The sequence below is a fragment of the Cupressus sempervirens genome, chromosome 10, assembly GCF_028749045.1.
Source record: "Cupressus sempervirens isolate cs-2001-9-10 chromosome 10, ASM2874904v1, whole genome shotgun sequence".
Lineage (NCBI taxonomy): Eukaryota > Viridiplantae > Streptophyta > Pinopsida > Cupressales > Cupressaceae > Cupressus > Cupressus sempervirens.
This window is the reverse complement of record NC_143127.1, coordinates 285,745,858-285,772,014: the sequence shown is the minus strand read 5'-3', so window position 1 is coordinate 285,772,014 and position 26,157 is coordinate 285,745,858. Positions and strand designations below refer to the sequence as shown.

The following is a 26,157-nucleotide window of genomic DNA, read 5'->3' as shown; positions in this document are numbered from 1 at the left end:
TTAAAAACTTTCACTGTTACTAGGTGAAGTGTTACTTTTTGCCTTGGCAAAGTCAACCAGGTCTTCAAACAGCTTATCTTCAGGTTTAACTTGTTTGCTGGAAGTTAAAAGATTGTTGTGGATATGCATCATTGTAAGTTCCATCATGAATGGAGATGTTTTGCATCCTTGATATCAACTCATCATGTGTTGATTAACTGTAATGATGTGTAGACTGGCCAGAATCCAAAGCTTCCTACTGCTGAACAAATTGTTGTCTCTGATTGTGCTTTACTGGATGAGGGGGAATAACTGTTCTAACATTGCTATCATGTATGGGAGGTCCTTGTAGATTATCTACACCTTGTGATGTATTTTTTGATTGCTCCACTTCCCAAGGAACGAGAGGAAGGCTTTCAGGAGTCTTTTGTGTTGATGCCTTTGAATTTTGCGATTGTGGCCCATATAACAGAACTGATTGTTGTGGACTAAGAGACTGCCCTGCTAGATTTGACCATTGCAAACCCTAGCTAGATTTGTCAAAACATGACTGTGGGCCATGGTGTGGAAACTTCTGGTATTCATTATGCTCTGTTGATGACATCCCTAAAGAGTAACCTCCATTTCGATATGGAGAATTTGATTGTGAATTCAAAGGATATGGAAAATTTTGCTAAGAAAGAGATACTAGTGGTGAATGTGTGTATTTCTCATTGACTATGCTAGATGTTGGTGGAGTTGCAGCAATTGGTGACTCGTAAGCATCAACACTAAGGAAATCCATTGTATACTCAATTCTTTGGTTGTGAGTATCAATATTTTAAAGTCTTGGTGGTGGTATCAATGGGAGTCAACCTATTGACTGATTCTTTTCAATGTTATCAACTCTCTGATGAGCTTGTGCACTGGATCTTGACCTCCAATGCATAAAATATTGTTATTTCTCTTTTGATTTTTCTCTATAGAAGCCTGTCAAATCATAGTACATGGATTTAATAGATAAAAGGAACTAGTTGAAAGAATTTGATGAGTAACTACTTTATTTTAAAATTACACAAACCCATGGCATGTGTAAGAAACATCTTGGCAAAGCTTCTACAGACATTTTCAAAAATACTAAATTACCAATTGTTTAAATCAACAATTACATTTCTATAAGAACTAGCCATCCACAAATAAGCTAGCTACAAGCTAGTTGTGTTAAATTATCCTCAATCTCATCTTCCTCATGGTTGACACTGAAAAGAGGAGTTGCCTGAGTTGATGTTCTTTTTCATGTAACAGGAGACCCTATAGTAAAGGAGTCATGTTTCCCTAGCACATAATCCAATTCATCATTCAATGCAAGACCCTGACCAAGAAGCTCCTCATCCCTGCCTTAAATTTGAAATAAAGGTGAACCAGCTAGATAATGGGCTAATAAAACATGCTTTATTGCTAGTGAGAAGCATTAAAAACTATATTAATGGTATGTTAGCCTACACACCCAGATTATGGGTCAGTTCAACCATGGAGATTCCTAGGGTCCTATCAAATGAGTCATACTAAACAACCTCTCTATTCTACAAACCTCAATGGGTGGTCCACATTGACTATCTAAGCAACTGCCTCCTCAGGAAATTGGCATAGCAGATGCCTATGTACCAGTTTTTGGTGCCTTCTACATTAAAGAAACCTATTTTGAAGATATTGGCTGAAACCTTTGTTTGGTTTCCTTCCATGATTTCTTCCACATCTATGACATCTTTTGCCACTTTGGTGGTGTTGATTTAAGTAGCCCTATGTAAAAGCAGTGTAAAACTCACAACACACACATTCGACACTACCCCAATTTTTGAGGTTGTTACACTGAAGCAACCAAATTGTGTCTTGTATTATTATCAGTCATAACTATGAAAATCAGTTACTCTATGGAATTTGAAATGCTTTTAGCTTGGCAGATTACATGAACTTTTTGCAATTGATTACGTTGATAATAAATTAGTCTTTTCAATGTTGATTATGTAAAAGCTCCTATGCCAAATTTTAATTTGACATCTTATTTATTTATTTATTCTAGCTTGACAGTTTAGGCACCAAAAGGTGAAAGGTATAAGGAAACAATACAAAATTATAACAAACACCCCTCTGCACAATAATACAAATATAGTAGAGAAATGAACTTTAGAAGTTAGATGATAAATCAAACATAAGAATAAGAGAAGAGTGTGCCACATACGCTCAATCAAGTACAATAAAGTATTTACTAAAAGAAAAATATTTTAAACACTAAGGAAAATATCATTTTACTCATGATAATCTTCTAAAGACCCATATGATGCTGATTACTAATTTTATTGTTTAAACATTGCACAATAAATATCTATCATTACAATAAGTTTGGCATTCACATTGAGGTAGCATTTTTTTTCATAGCAATTTAATTTGTCATATGAAATTATGTAGAATTCAAAATGAATTCAATCCCAATTTTTTAACAAATCTATCTACCAGGCCCTGTTACCCAAACTAGAATTGGTGTCTCCGATGAAAGTTAGCACTTAAAATGATATCAATGTTTTAACATAATAACTTACAAAGGACATCCAAGTATTTTAGATTTTTCACTCATTTCAAAAAGAATTTTACCAAATTCATCTTAGAATGAAAAAAATGGATTCCAAATGAAAATCATAAATAGAATATGTAACTTATGAAGTTGTATTGATAAGATGCATCACGCGTTGCTTGTAAGTATGACATTGTCCAGCAAGATCTATAATCACTTCTAATGCATGATGCTCCTTTTGCAGAAGCAAGTGAATGAATTAGAAGCTGAGTTGCAAAAACAAAGAGCGCATCACCAGAAAAGGGATGTTGATAATTCCTTGGATGCGGAAAAGAAAGAAGATCCAGTGGAGTATGAGACATGTGGTACAAAAGAAGAGCAAGAGGATGTAGAGGATATTATTTGCGAACCTAAAGTTGAAGAAGAGGAAGAGAATGAAGATGGCAAGATTTATGAACCTAAAATAGAGCAAGATGATTTGAAGATTGCAGCAATGGAGGAAGAATATAGTGCCTTCGTTGGAGATCAAGCAAGTGAAGTAGTTACATGCATTTTTGACGACATGAAAGAGGCAAGTGCAGATGAATATGTCAAAGAGGTAAATTTTTATGAATCATGGGATTTTGTCTTTGATATGAGTTTAAAAGATATTGATGATGGTTTGCATGAGTATCTTGTTAGTCATGTGTATGCAAAGGAAGATTGGTATGGTGTTGCTGGGTTTATTACAGGTGTGATTAATTCAACAAGATTGGATGAGGATGAGAGTTATACTTGGATAGAGTCCATTGCGAAGGAGCATTTTCAGTAGCAAACAGTTGTTCCGACTAGGTGTTGGAAAAGAAGAAAGAAGGAAATATATCGGCACCGAATACTTGTTCCAGCTATGTGTTGGAGGAAGAGAAAAAAAAAAAAAAATGTCAACAGTGGCTACTTCATTTTGTGAATCCATACTCACAAAATTTTTCCTACCATGGGAGTCGGATGCAGGAGCATCATGCATCAGCAAAAAAAAAATGTGAAAGATTTTCATGTTGGTTTTCTTGTCCCTATTGAGGTGGAAGCTTTTGGTGAAGATGAAGATGGTTCTATATCTTTCTTTTGACATCAAAGTGTGGGACACACTTTTCTATCTACCAAGGGAGTCTGATGCAAGAGCATCTTGCATGGGAAAATTAAATTATTAGAAAAAAAAAAAAAAAAAAAGAAAGAAAGAAAATAATAAAAATTTTAAAAAAAAGGGAAAAAGGAGAAAAGAGGAGTTTCTATTTTCAAGGTGCATGGGTGGCATAAATAGAAAAATAATAAAAATAGTTGTTATTCCATTAATCGAGGTGTGTAGGTGGCATTTTAGAAGTTTGTGGAAAGTTCCTTAAATCATGCATTTAATATTTGTCATGATCCATAAAGAAAATGTAATTTTCTAATTCGGCCACATGGTGTTGCTTAGTTGTATTTCAGTGGAAATTCTAGAAGGTTGTGGATATTGTAGAAGGTTGTGGAAATTCTAGAATGTTGTGGGTAAATCATGCCTTGGTGGTAAGTGCCTATTTAAGGAAGGCTTATGTTCATTTGTAATCAAGCTCTTTGGATGTAAAAGCTCTTCGAATGTAATCTCTCTTAAAGAAGCTTGAGAAGTAGAAGTTCTTGAGTTGGAAGCTTTTCAAGTGTAAGCTCTTCAAGTAGAAGCTCTTCGAATGTAATCTCTCTTAAGGAAGCTTGAGAAGTAGAAGTTCTTGAGTTGGAAGCTTTTCAAGTGTAAGCTCTTCAAGTAGAAGCTCTTCGGATGTAATTTCTTGTAGAAGCTCTTAGAGAGAAAATATCGCTTATATTGTAAGAATTTGGAGTCCTTTCATTTGGAGAATATTTTAATGAATATCAAGTATTAATGGAATTTTTATGAAGCATTTTATCATCTCTCTATCTCCATATTGTTGCATTTTTGGTTGTGAGTTGGTATAGGTGGTGTGCCCTGTCATCAACTTCCTACTTCAGACCCTGCATATTGTAGCTATTCCAATTACAAAACTAAGCCTTGTAAAATAGTTTCAATACTACTAATACATGTATGAGCATATTCATTTTTTTATGTCCTTGAAAATCATTATGTTGATATTTAATCCAAAACTCTACCCTTATATTATAAGGTATAAATATTAAAATATGCTCCCAAATGTTGCAACATATATTAAATGGAAAGCATCTACAAAAGCATCCCTTAAGAAAAATACCACACAGCTGGCAAAATATGCTCAGGATTGAAGTAGAGACTTTGAGTAGCATAACAGCTATAAGGAATTCAGTCTTAACATGAAACTTAGTAAATTAGTTGCAAATTTATTTGGCTAACTATCTAGGAGAATGAGAGAAACTTGCAAATTAACTCTAATTTATAATAGTAGGCTAAGCATCTGAGAGAACTATAAAGAGACTTGCAATTTAATTTAAGTTATGGTATTTAGCATTCCAACTGATAGATTGGACTTGTGAAGATATACTAGTAATATGATCCAAGGTATCTAATGTTTCAAAGATTTTTTATAAAACTTTACTTAACACTTTGATTTAAGCTTGACTTATCATCTCTAGTGGGCATTTGTTCAATGGGATTTCAACTTGCACACTTTGGTACTCAAAGAGAAATAGATGTAAATGGAGAGGGCATGTTCTAACATTTATGATCATCCAGTTTTAATTTCATTCTTTGCAATTTTGCACAATACCTTTGCAGGGAAGGAAGCCCTCAAGCTAGTTGGATAGTTCAAACACAAATGTCAATAGTCCTTGGTTTAGTTACTATTCTGAGAATTGAGTTCAACTTGTTAATTTCATATTTGTGGTTGTGAAGGAAATTGAGAAAACTTGCCTGCTACCAAAAAACCCATTTGTACCAGCTAATTTTGTATTGAGGAAACCCTCAATCACCTTTTGATGAGTAAGGTGTTGAGGAAGATTAGGACTATAATTAAGATATGCTTTTCAAGCCCCTGTTGTAAATTACAAACTTATAATTATATAAAAACTAGGCTTTTCAATTAAATTTAATAGCAATCCATTGTAAGAGGCTAGCCCCTACTAAGGCAAATGTTAGTTTGAAAGGCTGAGTAAAATTCTAACAAGGGCCAACTACAACTAAATGGTACATTAATGCCAGCTACTAGTTTAAACAAAATACAATTATCAACTACTACTTAAATGCATCTATATGCTATGATCCCTCATGAACTATGATTAAGACTAAATAGACCATATTCAAAGGCAGTCCTTGATCATAAGGAGATGCATTCTTCAAAATGAGGTGATACTAGTGAAAAATCTAACATTTTCCCATAATCAGGGATATAAAAAGAGAGGTGGTTCATTTGTAGATAGCATAAAGTAGAATTGAAGAATAAGAATTATGACCAACAAGGACATGAATGGAGCACAAATAAGAATGAATATTAATTAAGGAAATCAAACTATCAATTTTGAATTAGAAAACAATCTATGCATAAAATAACACCAATAAAGAATATAACAGAAAGTAACTAGTATGCAAGTATTCTTCTATTAATCTCCATATAAATTTGTTAAGAAGATACATCAGTAATGGTCTTCCCTCATCAAGTATGCCAATTTTAAGATGGATGGACTAAAGGTTCTACTCAAAGGCTCATTTCGTGCCCTTGGCCTTGGTTGAGGAAGAATATCTCTAATCCTCCTAACAAGGAACATAAGATTAATAATTATTTATTAGATTTCCATCAAACATCATATTTGGGATCAATTTGAAAATGTTTGATAGAAATATGCCATCAAGCACACTATAAAAATTCACTAGTCAAAGCCATACCTTTTGTTGTATCAATAGAAACATTTCTCCAATCATCCACCTTGATTGAATTGGTTCCATAAACAGTTGTGTTCCTACATATTATTCTTTTGAAAGATTAGAGCACTCAAATATAATAGTTTAAACCCATACATACATCACATAGACCAATTTTGATCAATCAAGTGTAACTCTCCTAATCAAACACATCAAAATTTCATCAAGAGATCCCCCATCTATTTGTTCAACTCATCTTTGTCTAAGTTTATTGACATTCACTTTAGCTTAAGTTCCTTTACAAGAAACCTTGCAGAGAGTGTTGCATTAACCTTTAATTGGAAAAATATCTCTGCCACTATTTAAAGGCCATATTTTTATCATCACGACCTCATAGTATTTTAGTAAGTGGGTGGAAGGGGGCCCATTAAGGTCTACCATCACTTAAATTATCTATCAATTCCTACTAGACAATATCTAATTTCATTTTGGTTTATCTTCCACTATTGTCTCAAATAATGGGACATATTTTTTAAATGAGGTAAAATAGTTACAGAAATATTTTGTGTCCTACATCACTTGTCTATACCTTATTATTTTCAATCCAATAGTTAGGCAGAAGCCTCTCACAATACCATTGAGAAAATATTGCAAACATTTGTAACTAAGAATGGGAGAGATTAGCATACCCAATTAACCTATGCTTTTTGGGCTTATTTCACTAGTGTCTCTATAGATACATGATCTACTCCTTATAGCCTAGTATACAGAGCCAATGCTATCATGCTCCTAAACTAGAGATACCATCATTATGTGTCTCCCTTAAAAGAGTGATCGATGATGACACTAATAGTTTGAATCATTTGCATGAGTTAAAAATGTTGGATGAACATACTCTATGCCTTTGAGCTTATTAGAAAGCACTCTCTATGCAATATAATCAATGGATAAAAAAGAATTTGTAACATGTAAAGTGTTGTGCTCAATATTAAATTTTTTGTTATTCTAATCTTAGAAGTGAGGAGAAATTAGGCTCCCACATTAATGGCTAGCAATCTTGGAAATTGAGTTTATTGCATTATATTAGCTTCCATACAGTGACCCTAGAATGTGTTGCTTGCAATTTCAATCGAGTGAAGCAGGGATCAAAGGTGTAAACTTACCATAGAGATAAAAGGAGCCCCAAAGAAAATAAGTTGTTCATATGTAAAATTATTCATAGTGCGGCTCCTCTTGTTAAGGCAGTGACCAACATTCCTCATCTCAAAATAAAATAGAGAGTGTAGATTCTAAAGGGAATTTTCTATTTGGATTCATCAAATGCCATTTTAACAAGATGTGCTCTATGATTTCCAAATATTTGATAAGGAATCTATATAATAGATGAAATTCAGCTTAGTAAAATTTGTTTGACCTATGCATAAATCCTTCTCGACTTCCATGTAAAGATGTATGTTAATTACTAAGAAATTGATTTGATACGATTCCTTTGCCACTAATATTACCTAATACATGGAGACACACTAAAATCCAAATATCTAGATCAAAAATCTATGCTAAATAATGATGATTCTGATAACTAGTTGTATAGCCAAATTTGGCATTAGCTTTATATTTTGGACTTCAATTGAAGTTTTATTTTCAAGATTGGACTTCACTATTTCCTAAAGATGTAGCAATATTGAAGTTTTGAGATAGAATACAATGTGCTTCAAAAGTTTAGGGATGTACAACTATAAAATATAGGGGTTTGAAGTCTACAAAATAGTAGATTAGATATTCAGAATGTGCTCTATAATTCTAATATACCTTCAATGCAAATGCAAATTGAACAAAAAACACATAATTCTGCCCCAAAAAATTAGAGAAGGATAACTTATCAACAAAATCAAACTGTTGAACAGAAAATATCTACACCAAAAATATCCAGTAGTGTATCTACAAAAATCTTATTGCTATAATCTGTTTCATGCCCAAAATACATGGGCAAAAATCACACGTAATTTTTTTTTTTTTATTATTATTATTTTTTAAAAGTAATTCTACTAAGTTGATATGATTGTTTTCGTAAGACAAAACATGGGTACAATGTGCGATAGAATGAATTCTCCTATCAAGACCCTGACATACCATTAAGTTTAAAAATCAATGAGTAAGAAAAAGGTTGTTAAATTGAAATTTCATTAACCAAACTTTACTAACTTTAATTAGATCTATTAACTTTATTACTTATTAACATTAAACAAAATAAAAACTAGCTAGTTTCAAATTACATCTTACTAACACTTTAAAATAAATTCTTATATAAATAAATACTAATTGAAATCAATTAACTTTCCTACTATCTTAAAAAGAAACACATATTACTAACCAATTTAAACTAAATTCTAAAACACATAATTTACATTACCTAAAACATAAATTAACTATCTTTACAAAATAATCAAAATTACTAACAACTAAAAATTTACTATCCTATCTCACATACACTAACCCTCTTAACAATCTAACTCTAAAACAACATTACTAACTACATTTAAAATGAATTTCATGACAAAATTAACTAAAAATTTCAAACTTATATATATATATATATATATATATATATATATATATATATATATATATATATATATATATATATATATATATATATATATATATATATATATATATATATATATATATATATATATACTAATACCAAAATATATTTAACTAAATCTAAATTACACTAATCTACTAAAACAAGTACTATTTAATAATTGAAACTACCTTAAATTTAAAGCTTTTCATAAAATAAACATACTAAACAAATTTAATATTTAAAACTTCATTTAATAATTAAACATATTATAACTATCTTAACTTAACCAAAACTAAACAAGTAAATACTAACCAAATTACTTTTCAATTTAGATAAACCAATTTACCAATCAACCATTATCTTAATTTATTAACAACTAATCTAATTTAAAATTACTAACAATTAATTTAGAATTACTTTTCTAATTTAATCCATACATCAACAAAATAATAATATCTACTTCAAATAGTTACTATCAATTAGAAGTTTTCTAATGATAAACTGTATCAACTAATATCTATTTGGTTGAATCAAGGATCTATTCTAAAGTAATAATAATAATAATGAAAAAAAAAAGTAATATATTTAAAATTAATTATACTAAAATCTTAACTAAATTAACATGAATAAAACTTAACTAACTTTAATATATACATATTTTGTATCCAATATAACTAACTTAAATTTAATACCAATTAACTAAATTTAATATCATCTAACTACATTTGATTAAAAAAAAACTAACCAAAATTTAAACTAAAACTAATAATACAACTTAACTAAATAACTTAACATATAAGAAGAAAACTAATCTTAATAACAATAGTTAATACCACTTTAAATTCACACTAAAATACACTAAAAACTCTAAACATATTAATCAAGTTACTAATATAAAAAAAAAAATTAACTAGCTAACTTTAGAAACTTATAAATAAATTAAAAACAAACTAAACTTAAATATTAACTACCCACGACACCCCTTTTTCTTTTTTCTCCCCCCAAACCTACAAACTTTATTACAATAAAACCCACCCCCCTAACCTTCTAACCCTCCATGCCACAACCCATCCCCTCAATTCTCCTACGCATTTCCAAGTGCTTCCCAAGTGCTGACCAAGGTACAGCGCGCTGCCCAAGAGATATAAAGCTCTAAAACCACCTACCAGTGATGTGGCAACAAGGGATGGAAGGCAAAGAATAAATTAAATAATGCAATCTCCATCCAAGGAAGAACCTAGCACATCTTGCAAGGAGATTTATTACTTACAAGGAAAATGGGAAGGTACAGGGTGATGTCACCCAAGTATAATTATATTGACTTTGCTATCAAACTTTTTCAAGCCCCATGCAAGAAGCCTTTCACATGAGTTGGTGCCTAACAAGGGAGGAATTAAATGCATAAATTTTTATTGGTATAAATATAGATATTAGTTCATTTTTTTTTTATAGATTTATTTATTAATTTTGATATTGAAAGTATGTTTACTAATTATTTATGTTATTCAACAAGGATATAAAGGGAGAATCTTTTAAAGATTCTTTGTGACAAATGGAGGATTAAATTAGTTCTCTATACAAAAACTAGAGAGTTTTTGCTCTCTTGGAACCTTTTTTTTTTCTTTTTTTTTCTAAGGGTAAATTTTCAAATTGAATTTATTAACCAAGAGGGGTTATATTTTTTTTCAAAGTAAATCTATTAAGACTTGCTACAACTAGATATACCAAGAATTGGATAACTACTTAAAATAACATTGCAAGATTGATTTTTGGTTTACAATAATCACAAGACTGAACTTTCATTCATAACATAACTTTCGTTTTTTCAACATACAAGAAACTTGAAATTTTTTCTTAATTGAACATCATCATTTCACCTTTTTTTTTATGTGCATCCATATAACCGAAAAATACCAAGAACACTCATGAGAAACAATAATACTCAACCACTAATTTATTGGCAAACCTAATTCAAAGGCTCAGTCGAGAAAGAATCAGGAAGAAAACTCGACGTCATTGCCATTACAACAAAAATTTTAAAATACAATTTTCATAGAATTTCAATCCCAAATTTTCAACAATCAAATAATTTCCTTCATGTCCCTCATCAAGGGTTCCATATCATTTGTTTTTTTGCAACACATTGCTAAGATCGTGGAGGGAACAAAATCTGATCAAGTGTCAACCAAGCATGACCAAGAGACAAAAACAACTTGCATATTCATACTAGGTTTTCACAACAGGATTCACAATGAATCAAAACTAGGGAAAGGTGGATTTTTCCAACAAGAGATGTCAGACACAACACCAAAATAGATGCCCAAACAGGGCTATAAACCAAGAACTTATGTTCTACCATTCTTACATGCCAAAACTCTTACATGGTTTGTGCTGACAAGTAGGGGCCCATAACACCCTACCCTCTCTCCCTCTTCTTGTCCTGAGAAGAGACTCTACACTATTGGAGTCCAACTAAAAAGACCTTTCTCGAAATTGGCCACTTATGCCCTATCCAAGGGTGAGTAATGCCAAAACACCCATACAAGAAAACTTCAAAATTCAAACACAAAACATGAAAGAAAAGAATTCAAGAAACATGGTTTCAAACTTTCCCAACATACCCAACATACATACAAGCATCCAAATAACAACACAATAGCATAAGCATGAAACAAGCATGAAAAAAAAAAATTGAACAAGGGAGATGAAGAACTCCTACCTTCACAAAGAGATAATGGCAAATGAACAAATTGAGAAGAGCTTTCCCTTCCTTCCTTCAATCTTCCAAGACTCCTCTCTAAAAGTAGAGATTAAGTAACAACCAAACTACTTCAAAAAGGGCCTCTAAATAATATCCAACCTCAACCACCAAAAAGGGCAATAACTTCACCCACTCACCTACAAATCTAGAAGTTTCTAACTCAACCAATCCAAAGGTTAACTACTAAGTGGAGTTGAGGTCATGCAACTCATGGTAACCACTTTCAATTTTCGCACAAAGGCAAAAATAGACTTTTTGAGTTACCCTAAAAGTCAATAAAAGGGGCTTAGGGGGTGGAAAATACCCCCAATCCATATCCATACCCCTTGGGTATAAATATTTCATGTTTCAAAGGTCTTAGGAATTGATTTGGAACGAAACAAAAGCTAGGAATAATTAGGACCAACTAACAACTCCAAAATGCAGATTAAGCACTAATTCATATTAGGGTGACTAAACTCAATTAAGAAACAAATTAGCAAAAAAAATGACACTAATTTAATCAGACTTAGGTCCAAAGGTTACACAGTTAACCCTAACTAGCATGCTGGAATGCATATGCAAATTCACAAGTGTCAAGTGACACTAAAGAACACAGTTACGAAACATTCACATTTACTGAACACAGAAAGATACATTCATACATCTTACAATACAATTAAGTTATGAACAATAAGGTTTCCACAAATGGCACATAGGGATCAGTTTCGTTCCTCCGTTGGGTTTCTTGGCTAAAATATCCTACACACTCATTGCGCACATCAGTAGTCCCATAAAATCACATGCACATTTTTATATACATATCAGGGAATCACATAAATTAAAACATATATCTATAAATCAATCAGGGTTTCTCTCATCCTTCTCATAATCTTAATCATTAAAATCTCTTAATCAAAGTGTTAATCCTACATTTACTTATTTTGTCAACATACATGTTCATAAAGCATTAAATGATGAACTCAAATATCTGAAGTAAACATCACACAACATGAAATAATATAATATGTTCAAGTACTCGATAATGTCTCGACGTATCGAGTCCTAAGTATCAAAATAATAAGGTAACAACTATGCTATGAAGGGTCGAGGCGAGGCCTCACATCCTCCCCTGCTAGGCATGAACTTGCTCCTAGAGTTCATCAAAAGATAAGGTTACTAAGATCGCATATGTGCCACATCCTCCCATAAAGCCATAACCTCATCATAGCAATCCCACTGGACCCTAACCTGGTCTAGCTCTCAACCTCGAAGTGCTAGGGTCCGTTGGGCAATAATACAGATAGGCTCTAGCACTAACTAGCTGACCAACTCCAGCTATAGCCTCAATAACTGTAGCCTGATGCTCAGTCTGGCAGTTGTCAACTGCTGCAAAAACTCTATGGGACCTGCCCATGTCTCCAACTGTCGGCTCTGAAAAAGCCCCTCTCTAACCACTGGATGACTGTCCCTATGGACACTCTCTAGCTATGTGACCCATGCCACCACAAGTGTAGCATGGTTCTCATGTATAAGATCATGCATCCTATGATCCAGACTACTATGGGCCTCCTGACCTACTAGATCCACTGTATCCAGCCCTGGAAGACTACTGAGTCTGCACTGACTATGGCTATGGGGTATGTACATTTTGATCTTTTTGTAACTGCCACTACTTGTACTTGGGCCCTTGGTAACCCTATGAGGGTTCTTGTTGCTGCTACTAGGACTGGTGGTCCTTAGAGGACCCTGGTGTATAGTTCTGATTCCCTTTCCAAGGGGGTTTTTGTCGGTTAGAGTTTTGGTTCTAAGATCGATCCGGTGATTCCTATCTACCTCGAGTATCCTCTGCAACTAGTGCTATCTCCACTACCTGCCTGAAGGTGGTAGGGAAGGCCATCCGAACTAGACCCTGAAGTGAGAAATTCAAACCCATGATAAAGCAATGCACTCGTAGTTTCTCATCCTTCATGTATTCCACATAAGGAAGGAGCTCGAGAAACCTACTCTTGTACTGAGCTACTTTAAGACCTCTCTAATATAGAGAATGAAACTCCTTTATTTGCTTCTATCTGAAATGCTCTAACAAGTACCTCTCTCATAATCTCTCCAAGAATGATTCCCATGTGAGGGTATCCATCCTCAGTCCTCCTATAGTCTCCTCCTGATGCCACCAATTAGAGGCATCTCCTCTCAATTGATGGACTGCTAGACGAGCCTTTAGATTACTCCCATAAGGATGTAATCCAAAGCACCATTGTAGGCTCTGTAACCATGCCTCTGCTACTGTCCCCTTAGTGGAACCAGTAAATAATGGTGGACCAAGTCGAATCAATTCCCTAATATCATCTCCTATATGCCTAGGAAGTCTATCAAGTGGGGGTCCTCTCTAGTGTATTGACTCACCTTCATGCTCACCCTGCCCCTCTAACTGTCTTGGTTGGGGACTCCTAGTCCTCTCTCTGCCTTCGGGCCTGCCTCCTCCGGGTCCCTCTACTTCCACTACTGGAATCTGCTGACCTAGCTGAACTACAGGGACTACCCTCTGCTAAACTACACCAATCAATGTCTGAAGGGCATCTATAATGTCTTTGTTTGGGTTAGGTGGTGGTGGTGAAGGTGGTCCATCCTCTTGTCCTACTCTACCACCTCTCGCCCTATGATCTCTGCCTTGTCAGTTGCTTCAAGTAACAGGAGGAATCCTACACAATTTAATGTTTAGTTTAAGTTTAGGAAGCACAGTGGTTTAAGGTTCCTAGTGTTGAAACATGGGCTCTGATAATCTGACACATTTAAACCTAGAATATACTGACTCCAATTGCATTCAAAATAGTGAAATATTTCAATGGACCCTTGGTCTATTGGTGAAGTTGAAAGTTTAAATCATCCATAACGTAAAAAAGAAAATAAGAAGTGATTTCCTTCTTATGATAAGTTTGAAGTACTCAAATTTATTTTAGTTATCTCTAAAATCATTTATTTTCTAGAGATCTCCTTGTGTTCAAATGATCTCATATGGAATGTGTGTCTTAGATATTGCAGGGCTCATATGATCGGCAAAGCCATTGGATTAAACAATTGAGCATAAAAAGGTAAATTTTGCTCATAATTTTTATGATAGCACACAAACAGATGAAACTAAAATGTTTTTGTTTGCAACCCAAGACACTCCATGGACAAAAAGAGGCCACTCAGCATGAGATAGCACAAAGGTTTGTAGCCCAGAAGTAGATCCTCCCAACATCTGATACTATGTTTTACAAGGCAATAATCCCCTCATGAACTCACTAAAACCAGCGAGGACATGGCTTGATGTGCACCAAAGTGGGTCTAGAAATTAATAAGGGGGTGCTATATAAATTGCACCATGCAAGATTTGGAGAATATTTTGGTTAGTGGTGTACTTATGCTATGGCACACAACCATTCTACAACCACGCTAGTAGCGATCCCAAGCAACAACATTCAAACTAACAGCAATGTGGTCACACAATAACAACTGTGCAACAATCATGGAAAGATTGGGACACTTCAAATAAGTTAAAATGCAAATGAAGCACCTCCAAAATTGAGGGGACACTATGAGAAGTCTCTAAATATCCCCCTTCCAATGGAATTTATATTCAACCTACTTAAGATGAAAAAAATAAGATGACTAAACATAGGCTGAAAAATTTGGTGTCTTTCTTTTATGCACCAAGTTTAAGCTTCTATATTTCAAGATGTCAAGTTGAAACTATTTTTGAGTCTACTTTATTTATCTATACAAAGATTAAAGCAACCTTTGTTGATAAACAAGATGTCAATTGGGTGAATTTTTTCCTTGTTTTCTTTCGGCTACTAGAGATTTGAATTCATCATTAATGATGTTGGAGTTGATGGAAAGAGTGGAATAGGGGACACAGAGCTTAAAGCTGCTAGGTTTCCTTTCATTCAATAGGGAGTAATGTCAAAAGTGGAGTAATGTTAAAATTTGTGATTTTTATGCTCTGATTGAAGTTCCACTAACATGTGTGAAATGTTTTCTTGTATGGAAGAAGAAGATTGTCCTCTTAAAAATGAAGGGAAAAAGTTGGCTTTGATTGGTTTATACTTAGATGTAAATTGAAAGCAAAGAAGTGTGATTTTTTTGAAGACTGCTCAATTTAATTTTCAGCATGCTTTAATAGGCTCTAAGGATAATTCTATTGAATTGACTTTGGCATCATTTTTTTAGTTCAGAGCCCATAAACAACTTAGTTTGCTTTCTTTCTCAATTTAATGAGTGTGGAGGATGATAGGACTAGGTTAGTTTTGGCTTATCACTAAGTGCTTTTTTTTCAACTCATTTAGAGTAAGTGGAAGTTCCGGGTTTCTCAGTTGGGGAAGCATATAAATTGCTTGGACCCAAGGAGAAAGATTCAACTACTGTTTTTCTTACATAAGATTCAGGAGCCATTTATATTTGATTTTTATATTTGATTTAGGAGCCATTTATATTTCATCAAAGAGAGGGATATTTTCATCACTTAACTATGTCTTCTTATACCAAAGTTCTGCATTACTTCCATAACTAAAGTCTAATAATTGATCAAAAAAATGCTTATGTTTTGTCACAAAATCCTTCCACTTTTCAGCATATTTCCTAACAATAGATGTAGTACTTTCTATAATAAAGAATAATAACAAAAGAAGCCAAATATGGTCATTTAACTTACCAAAGCCAAATGTATAGGTCGCAAATCAACTTGGCTTTGGAATAATATTATAGATATTATTGTTGAACAACTCAGGGAAATAATATCCTTCTGGATGAAAACAAGGAAAATGACCTCTATGGCCGACCTTCCTTTCTCCCAAATATCTTTGTAGTCATATGGTTGCCATTAGATACCTTCTTTGAATCTTCCCTCTCTGGTACATCTACATATCGAGGAATAATTTTGATTGGATGAGCTTTAGTGTTAAACACCCATTGGTCAAGGGGTATGACAATGGATGGTTAGAAAAGAAGATACAAGTACTTGAATGTTTCTGCTAGAAAAAAGCTTTGCATCATATCATCCTTGGCACCAGAATTCACCTGCATGATACAAATAGAAAATGTTGAGCAACAATGAAAATTTAAGGAAACCAAAAATGCAGTTTCTTAAAAATAAAGATATAATTTAGAACAATACAATATTATGTTTGTAATCTACTACACTGATGAAAAGAATTTGCTCACGAATCTCAAATTTGTTCACACAAATGATAAAGGCATGGGTAGATATCTCATTCAAATGCAAGTATCCAATTTCATGATCCAAATCATAATTTCTCATCCAAGCATATCAAAGCACCACCATTTTTCTCTCACTTGCAAACCTAAGAGAGTGTATATTAGATTGTAGAAGGGAAACCACCAAGGTAGAAAATTGTGCCATTTCTAAAGTCATGGATGAGATTTTACTTAGCAAGATGCTTTAGAGATTTAATTCTTCTAAGGAAATCCCATTAAACACACTTTAGATTTATCAACTACTCATGAATTATGGTCAATAGTGTTTGTGGTGTAGACTCCAATTGCAGGGGGTCTAAAGCATTTCTTAGGGGACAACAATTAAAAAAAAGGGAAATTTTAAAATAGAGAGGGTTTCAAAAATTTATAATACAAGAGATTCACCATATTCATTATATAACCATACATATATATGTTCTAAGTTCTACAAAAAGCCCCCCATATCATTTTTGGGTCCAATTCAGGGCCAGATAGTCTAGGTCCAATCAGGTTGTCTGGGTTTTCCCTGTGTCCACCCCAAACCTGACTAAACCCAAGCAGAACCACAGACTACCCTATCAAAAAGCTAAAAGAACAACATTTTTTAAAGCATATTTAAAAGCAAACTCTGAATTATCCCAATTATGCCTTAAAGTAAGGAAGTTTAACCTCTTTTGCCTCATTTCACAAATGCAAGTGAGTAAAACAACATTTTTTCTTCCAAGCTAACATTATTTTTTCAAAGTTGCTGCATTTTTCTTAAGGGTAAGGTAATCAGAGAGTGACATACCAAAATGACACATTTATCTATCAAAGGTGAATGAATATTGTCAAAAAAGAATTCAAGATTTTTCATATTTTTGTAAAACCCTTTTTATAGATACTACAAGAATTATGTCAATTTTTGTGTTTATTTGGAAGTTATAAGATTGTGAATTTGTCACGTCTTTTCATGTTGTGTTCATACAAGATGGGAGAAAGTTCTGGTTTAGTTTCCCCATGTGTAGAGATCATATAAACTTAATGCAAAATCACCTCTTTGGCAACATACAACAATTGTTGACTCATTTCAACATGGTAGGGATTCTTGTTGGCAACTCTAGCTAATGCAGGAATGAATATAAGAGCTTGTATAGTCAAGTGAAAGATCACCTATGCACCATTACTAACTCAGGAATGAGATTTTCTTCAGAGCCAAATAAAAAAAATGTTCCAAAAGAAAAAAGAGTCAAGAATATTAGAAGAAAAAAGATGTTGACATGGTAAGTACTAGATTAAAACAAAAAGTACAATGATTCAGAAACATCCTACTAGCTTTGAGTAGAACTCGTTGGCCACATCCTTTCATGCTAGCAATCTGTAGTACAGGAAAAAGAAAATGGTGAGAACAAAGTTGCAATAGTGGGCAATAGTGTATGTTTCCCAACAATACTTCAAGTACAACAACTTCAGGAGTGAGTGACATCCTACAAGAATATGTAATCTACAATCGTCTACAATTACACAAGATGTTGAATAGTAGTCAAAGGGGTAGCTGCTAGTCCAGAGGTCTTATCTAGGTATCAATTTTAGATCATTCTAATGTTGTCATTAATAATAATCACTAAGTCCAATCATGATACTAGTAGTTTCTCAGTAGCTAATTTCATTGTAATGGTCATCATGATAATGAATTAAGCTTATCACATTGTGATTGTGATTACCCAATGGGAAGTTGTCTCCAACCATTTTCAATTACAAGAAAACATCAGTAAAAAAATAGAGAATCCCTAATCAAAAATGAAATCCATCATCATGAAAGATGATTTCCTACGTCTCGCTGGTAATCATATAGATATTCCTTGACATTGGTTAAATAAACAATAAAACATTACAATTGTTTGCATAGCTACAATGTTCATTGTGCTCTGTGCATCATAATGTTCTACTAAACTTGGACATGTTAGGTAAATGTCATTGGAACATTCTTTTAAGTCAAGTAAAACTGACTAAGCTCAAACAAGAAAAATATTTCATGTGAACATTGAAAAAATCATGTATAGAGGTAATCTTCTAGTAAACTGTGAATAGAAATAAACAAGTACTTACATCTCTTAGTCCTACATATCCAAACTCAACACGACAGTTTGCCTCAAATGCTTTAAATACCTCCCACCCCCAATCTTGATAATTTTTATTTCTAGTGGTCTCCAAAAGTACATGAGTGTATGTTTGAATTTTCATAGGAAATACACATCACTATTAAGGTGAAACAAATAAATAATGTGGGGAACACTGTTTCTTATGCATTCAATCTTTCTTTGTTATCTATGTATAAATTTCCTAATGAATTGGACTAGGTTGTAAGTGAATAAGGTTTTCTACATACACATGCACTTATTCTATTTATTATTTATCTTATAACAATAACAAGTCATTTGAATTTTTAGTGGTTGCTTTGTGTAACATCATAAATTCTAACCTTGTACAATTTACACTATTTTATGTGCCCTTGCCTTAGTATGTGGTATCTTGGCTCTTATCAAAGCCCATTTCTGACTGAACTATTGCAAATCCAATTTCATATCCTCACATGATGATCCAAAAAATCATCCTCAACAAAGGATATTTGACCTCCCACTTGCTTCTCTTGTTTTGGAAGGTTAATGGTGCATAGAGTGCTATTGACTAACAAATTTGGGTCCATTTTCAAATATGTCAGTGTCAGGTTATATCCAACAGTTTCTAGTCTCTGACCCCATTTATTAAAACATTTATCCTACAATATTGAGCTTATCCTAAAATAAAATCCAAGAAAGTTTAAATGCTTTTACTTTGAAGGATATTAAAACTGATGTACCAACTCGCATATTAAAATTGATACTTAAGCATTCCCTATATGACCCTAAACAGTTATTGTAGGATAAATGTTTTAATATCCGGTTTGAAGTACCAAGCCACATATTAAAATTGATAAACATTTTAAATCCTACAACTGATGTACCAGCCCGCATATCCTACAATAAAATCCAAAACAGTTGAATATTTCTATGCATTGATTCAATTCTTGCAATAAGTGATACAGAAAATCCTCTTTAATACATCCTCACAATGCCCAGTAGAGTAAAAACCATGCCCACCACAAAGCTCCGGGAACTTCAAATTGCCAGAGTAAAAACCATGCCCTAAACTTCAATTGATCGCTAGAAAAACCCTTACAGCTCCCACGCATGCCTAAACAAAAATAATGAAAGAGGCCAAAATTGCCCTTTTTACATGTTAAGCTTGTGTTGGTCAAACTTTTGACCAACATGGGCATGGATTTTTTAAAAAAACATATTTTTGCTTTCCATATTCCGACCAATCTAAAATGTTTTAGTAGATGGTTGAAAATTTTGGTCTAAAAATGGGGTCAAATGTACTAGTGTGTGTGTGTGTGTGTGTGTGTGTAAAAATACATATACATAAAGAGAAGCTTCTCTATATAAACATACATACATAGAAACACACATATGTGTGTATATGTATATATACACACACATATACATAAAGATAAGCTTCTCTAATCACCTGCTGGAGGAAATATAAAGAGATACATGTTTAGAAGGAAAAGAAAAGAACATTTACATAGGTACCTCTTCTCCCCTTGAATAAAATTGCAAGGCAAGGGAATAGAGATCATAAGGGCACAACACAACAATGAAATCAAAGAGCAAAGGCATGAAAATCACAAGGATACGACAACAACATGCAGAGATCTTAAGGGCACGATAATAAAATGTAGCGATCACAAGGGCACAACAACAAAATCCTAAATCTCCACTGATCTCCACAAAGGGCACAAAAATGAAATACAAAGATCATAAGGGCATGAATGAAATGCAATGATTACAAGGGCATAACAATGAAATCTCCACCAACATTTAGAGCTCAGAGCTCTAGTCCACCAATGTTCAGAGCTCTCCACCCTTGTTTGGAGCTCTCCACCCTCTTTTGTGTGCAGCTCTCGACAATCAAAACAAATGGGGAATGATTTATATCATGTTTTCTTTTTCTTTTTTATATCTAAAATCAACTTTACATTGTGTTGTAACTATGGCATAGGTGTTTGATCCTCGATAGCTTTCATTTCAACATTTTAACGTTCAAGTTTTCAAGTTTCCTCTTCAATATATATGTTTGGTTTATCAATGATTTCCTCCAGTTTGATTACAATGCATCTCAACTAGCTGCTCCAATGAAACAATCACCCATATATCTCTAGATTATGCAAGAACTTATTGTTTTATAGAATCTAGATAGACACTGAGAGTTCCAAAGCCATAAACCTGAAGACCATCATGTGTGTGTCCCACTTTAGGGAAAAAAATAGATGTCATGTTCTTGTGAATATATTTCAATCACTTCCTTCAGACTCAACTGAGGTGCACCCATGAAATTATTTAGGTGAATCCCACTACCCATGGAAGTTGAGGCTTGTTGTTGAGCATATGTTGCTACCGAAGTGCCTCAAATTGGCATTGCTTTGTCATTGTCTAGCCCTAGGTTGTTCCATAGTCGTACCCTCTATAGTATAATTTATCATTTCAAGGGCTATATTAAGTTGACTTCTTATCCTCTCATTAGCAAGAAGCTCAGGTTGAAATAGTCCTATCCACCCTAAAAAACACTTTGTTACTTCATTAAAATCAAGAGTTGAACAAAGCCAATGATACAAAACTTCTTGTCACTTTGGAAAAAATGTCGCCTCTGACATTGCAACTCTATGATAAATGGGAATAACACATGCCCAATCCATAACCTAGTTAAATTGGCCTGTTTGTTGATTCATTGGGTTGATTACAAATTCTTGTGGAACTATCATCAGATTAGGTATAATAAAATGAACAATCAGTTGTTCCTAGCTAGCAGGATCAAATACAAATTTTCAAGGTGATAAAATTGCATATGCAGATGCATCACTTGTGTGTCGGGCATGAACCACATTCCCCAATTTATAACAATTGGTTGGATATAAAGGCTCCATATGTTGGCCCAACAATGGAAGACAAGGATGTAACCATGCATGTATTAGCACAGTCTCCCTGCGAGGATCCCAAGTATTTAGTGTTGTTGTTAATTTGGGCATCACTATATGATCCAGAATGTTATGAAGTATTGAAACTGGTAGTAACTTCTCCCATGTCTCCAAAAAATGTAGCATAGATTTAGCATCCCTTGGCTCCCAAGAATTTGTAACATAGGTTCAGGGTAGTAACTCCTTACACTCAACTCTTCACTGAAGTTATTCTCACTACTACAATGATATTACCTCTAAACCATGCAAAGGATGTTGAAGTGGTTCCAAACTTTGAAACACTCTTATAAGAAATGACAAAGCAAATGCAGATGCAATACATATATTACTATTATTTATGTATATGTATGCATGTATATATGTGTGTGTGTGGGTGTGGCTGTGTGTGTGTGTGTGTGTGTGTGTGTACATACATATACACATATATGTGTGTGCCTATGTATGTATATATATAGAGAGATCTTGGCACAATAGAAAAGTTGATCCAGTTGCATACATATTCTAGAATCTAAATAATAAAACAATAAAACTCACTCAACCTGTGCTAAGTGACTTACCTCAAGATCCTGCATAAAAATAATGCAAACTAGAAAAAATGAGTAGAGTTCACAAGAAATTTTACAAAAAACATATCATAGTAGGAACAATCGGCTATTCCCAAATAGCAAGACCAAATACAATTTTCCAAGGTGATAAAATTGCATATGCAAATGTATGTATGTATGTATGTATGTATGCATATATATGTGTGTATATATATGTATGTGTATATGTATGTATGTATGTATATATGTATGTATGTATGTATGTATATATGTATATGTATATGTATGTATGTATATATGTATGTATGTATGTATATGTATATGTGTGTGTGTGTGTGTGTGTGTGTGTGTGTGTGTAGGGAGATCTTGTGGATTGTGGAGATCAATGGAGATCTACGATTTCATTGTTGTGCCTTTGTGATCTCAATATATGTATGTATGTATTTATATATATACATATGTGTGTGTGTGTGCGCGTGCGCGCATACATACACACATATGTGTATGTCTATGTACATATGTATATAAATAGAGAGATCTTGACACAATAGAAAAACAATAAAACTCACTCAATACCTAACATGGAAATAGATGTGATGGCAATGCCTATTGGTAAGTAGATTCCTCTTTTTCTCTCTCATTTTTCATGTGTTTATTTCACTTGAACTATTCTTTCTTAAAGGGCATTTTGTAATATTTGATTCATTTTATGTAGGATGCAATGAGGACATTCCTAGACATACCCATGTTAGATGTATGAGAATCACTAAAGAATTATGATGAATTGCTTGTGAGCAATGAAGATGGACTTTTCCTGAGAGTAGCAAGAGGCAATGAGGACATTCTAGGTACTTTAAATATTGGTCATTTCTTAAAGATTTTAGATGTTAATGAGGAATCTAGATGTTAGGGGGTGGGGCCAAATGAGCTTCCACCTTCACGTGGTTGGCCCTAATTAGTAGAGAATAATAAATTATTCTCGAAACCAAGTGAAGCTCAACATTAACCTATGATTGCATGACAACTAACTATGTGAATCTCTTGGTTTTAGGAAATGTAGAAGGACATCGTAGTTCAATATGCAATCTCAATTCACATGCATACAACATCAAGTGGAGCTGAAAAAACCTATAGGTTTGTAGTTATGTTAGAGGTTTGCATAGACCTACTAAATAAATGTAAACATGGTGGGTTTTTTCAGCTCCCCCTATTGTCCATGCATATAGAGCGTAGTTGCACGTGCATTCTTGATTTAGAGTGGCATTCACAAGTTTATCAAATCAATCGTATGATGCTAATAGGGAATTTATTAATGGAATGAATGAATTTTAGATGTTAACAGGGAATTTAGATGTTGGGGGCAGGGGGTGGGGCCAAATGAGCTTCCACCTTCACGTAGTTGGCCCTAATTAGTATAGAATATTAAAATATTCTCAAAACCAAGTGAAGCTCAACATTAACCTATGACTGCATGACAACTAAATGTGTGAATCTGTTGTTATTCCTTAGACTCGTATTGCTTCTTGAATTATCAAAATAAACATAAGAAATATTTTAGAGCTCATTATAACTGGAGAAGTTGGGTGCCCTATCCATGATTATTAAAGCCATAAAAAGAAGGCATTGACTTCACCTGTTCAGGAGGAATATCTCGAGACCAAAGGTGGAACCATGCCATGACTAATAACTCTATACAAGAAGGCATTGACTTCACCTTGATAACCTGCTTTGGAGACCAAAGGCAGTATGGTGGTTGTCCATTTGCAATGTCCCTCCCCATGTCCCTCAAGTGATCATGCATTCTTATTTGATCATCTTTATCCTTCTCAATGAGACATTTGTTGAAAAGAGTTCCCCAACCAAGTGTTCCATAAAACTCAGCATCCCATGCTGCAATGACCACACTTCTTCTTTCTCCAATGAAGAAACATGTTGCATCCAAAAACATCTCCTTCTCTTGCTTCCCTAGAGCATCATATTGACTTTGAGCCTCTTTGTGATGTCCTCGTGAGGAACCTGTGAATACTTATTCAATGTTTTCTACCAAATTTTTGTTTTAATAATTCAACAGGTTGTCGCAATTGCAATGGCATATTCTGATAGATAGTCGTCACTCCCACAACACCTTTGTTGTATACCTGTCACTCTTTCAACAACCTAATCCAATGGATAGCCATCGTATTTGTGACGATCTACTATCACAATTGAGACAACATGAAGATGAACCCTTGCCCTTGTTCTCTTCCAAGTTACGACAACTTTTTCCATCACAATTGCAATGGAAGCCCTTGCTGTTGCAATTTGTGACAACAAAAGTCTAACGCTCATCTGACAGGAGCCAATTCGTGGTACTATCGCTTGAGCAATGGGTGGCCATCACAATTGTGGTGGTTTGTCATGTAGTAATGGTAAGTCTATTGCACTAGAGTGGATGAGTTCTCATTGGATGATTTCAAGGTGATTTAGCAAGTGTATGATCATGTTGGGTTCTTCAACCACATTACTAGAATAGGTAATATTCATGAGTTATACCTCAAAGATCGTTGGATAAATTGTATCTAGATGACTATGAAGTCTAGAGGAATTTGTTTGAAGTAAATAATCCACAAAGGGCTAGGGAAAATGATTCTAACAAGATGTTGGATCCTTTGTACAATATAAATAAGCTCTTTCTACAACCACTCTTAAATGTTGAGGTAGATCATGGGGAGAGCGATGATGTTAGACATCAAGTGAGGCATGCAATTGATTTGATACTAAGATGGATATCTAAGTTGTTCCATTTGGGTCCAATCCTAGTAAATCTATAGCTGAGCCAACCTTCTAAGGTAGAGAAAGAAAAAGAGAAAAAGGTGAAATTTTCAACATTCAACCCCACACACATTTGAAGCCCAATATATAGTTTACAGAAATGAGAGGTCGATTTTATATGAACTACATGAAAAATCTAAGGATAAGAGGGAAAGAGAAAAGAAAGATAAGGAACTTGTCCAAGTAATAGAAGAAGATAGATCTTTTGAAGCAAAGAAGTCAACTATAGTGAAGTTCAAATGGGCTTCTACTTTTGCCTCTATAAGAACTGCTTCCAAAGTTCAAAAAAAGGAATTTTATCAAATGGCGAAGGAAAAAGTTTATAAAAGAAAGAGATCTTCTACATCTCCTCATTTGGGTTCATTTCTTGGGGATTGGGATATTGAGGCGAGAGAAGAAGATGTTATATTAGTGAGGAGGAGACCACTAAGAAGCTTGGAATGCTTATCAAAGTCATGAATAAAAAGACTAAATGAAAAAGATAAACATAACAAGACTTTGATGTTCCATTAACTATTCTTTAATCTCATTAAAGTTAAAACTAGTATAGATATCTTAAATAAATCTATCTAAAGAAATGCCGATAGATATTCACTAAAAAATCATTATAATTTAATTTACTACATCTAAAATTATTAATATTTCTTTTATTTGCATTTATTTAATTTTTTACTAACTTAAGCTTTTTATTTTAATTTCTAAAAAAATGGATGATTTATATCTCCAAATATTATAATTTAAACAAATATTGTATGTGATATTTATTTATTTTTAAAAGTATGTTCTGTTTATAATAAGATTTAAATTTTTGACATGTAGATGGTTGTCAAATTTAACCTAAA

General features: G+C 33.6%; 1 pseudogene; it reads right to left on the bottom strand.

Annotated features, from left to right (window-relative positions):
- LOC149533770 (TOM1-like protein 3) lies at nt 1-24,284 on the bottom strand (annotated as a pseudogene).
- Nucleotides 24,285-26,157: the final 1,873 nt, after the last annotated feature.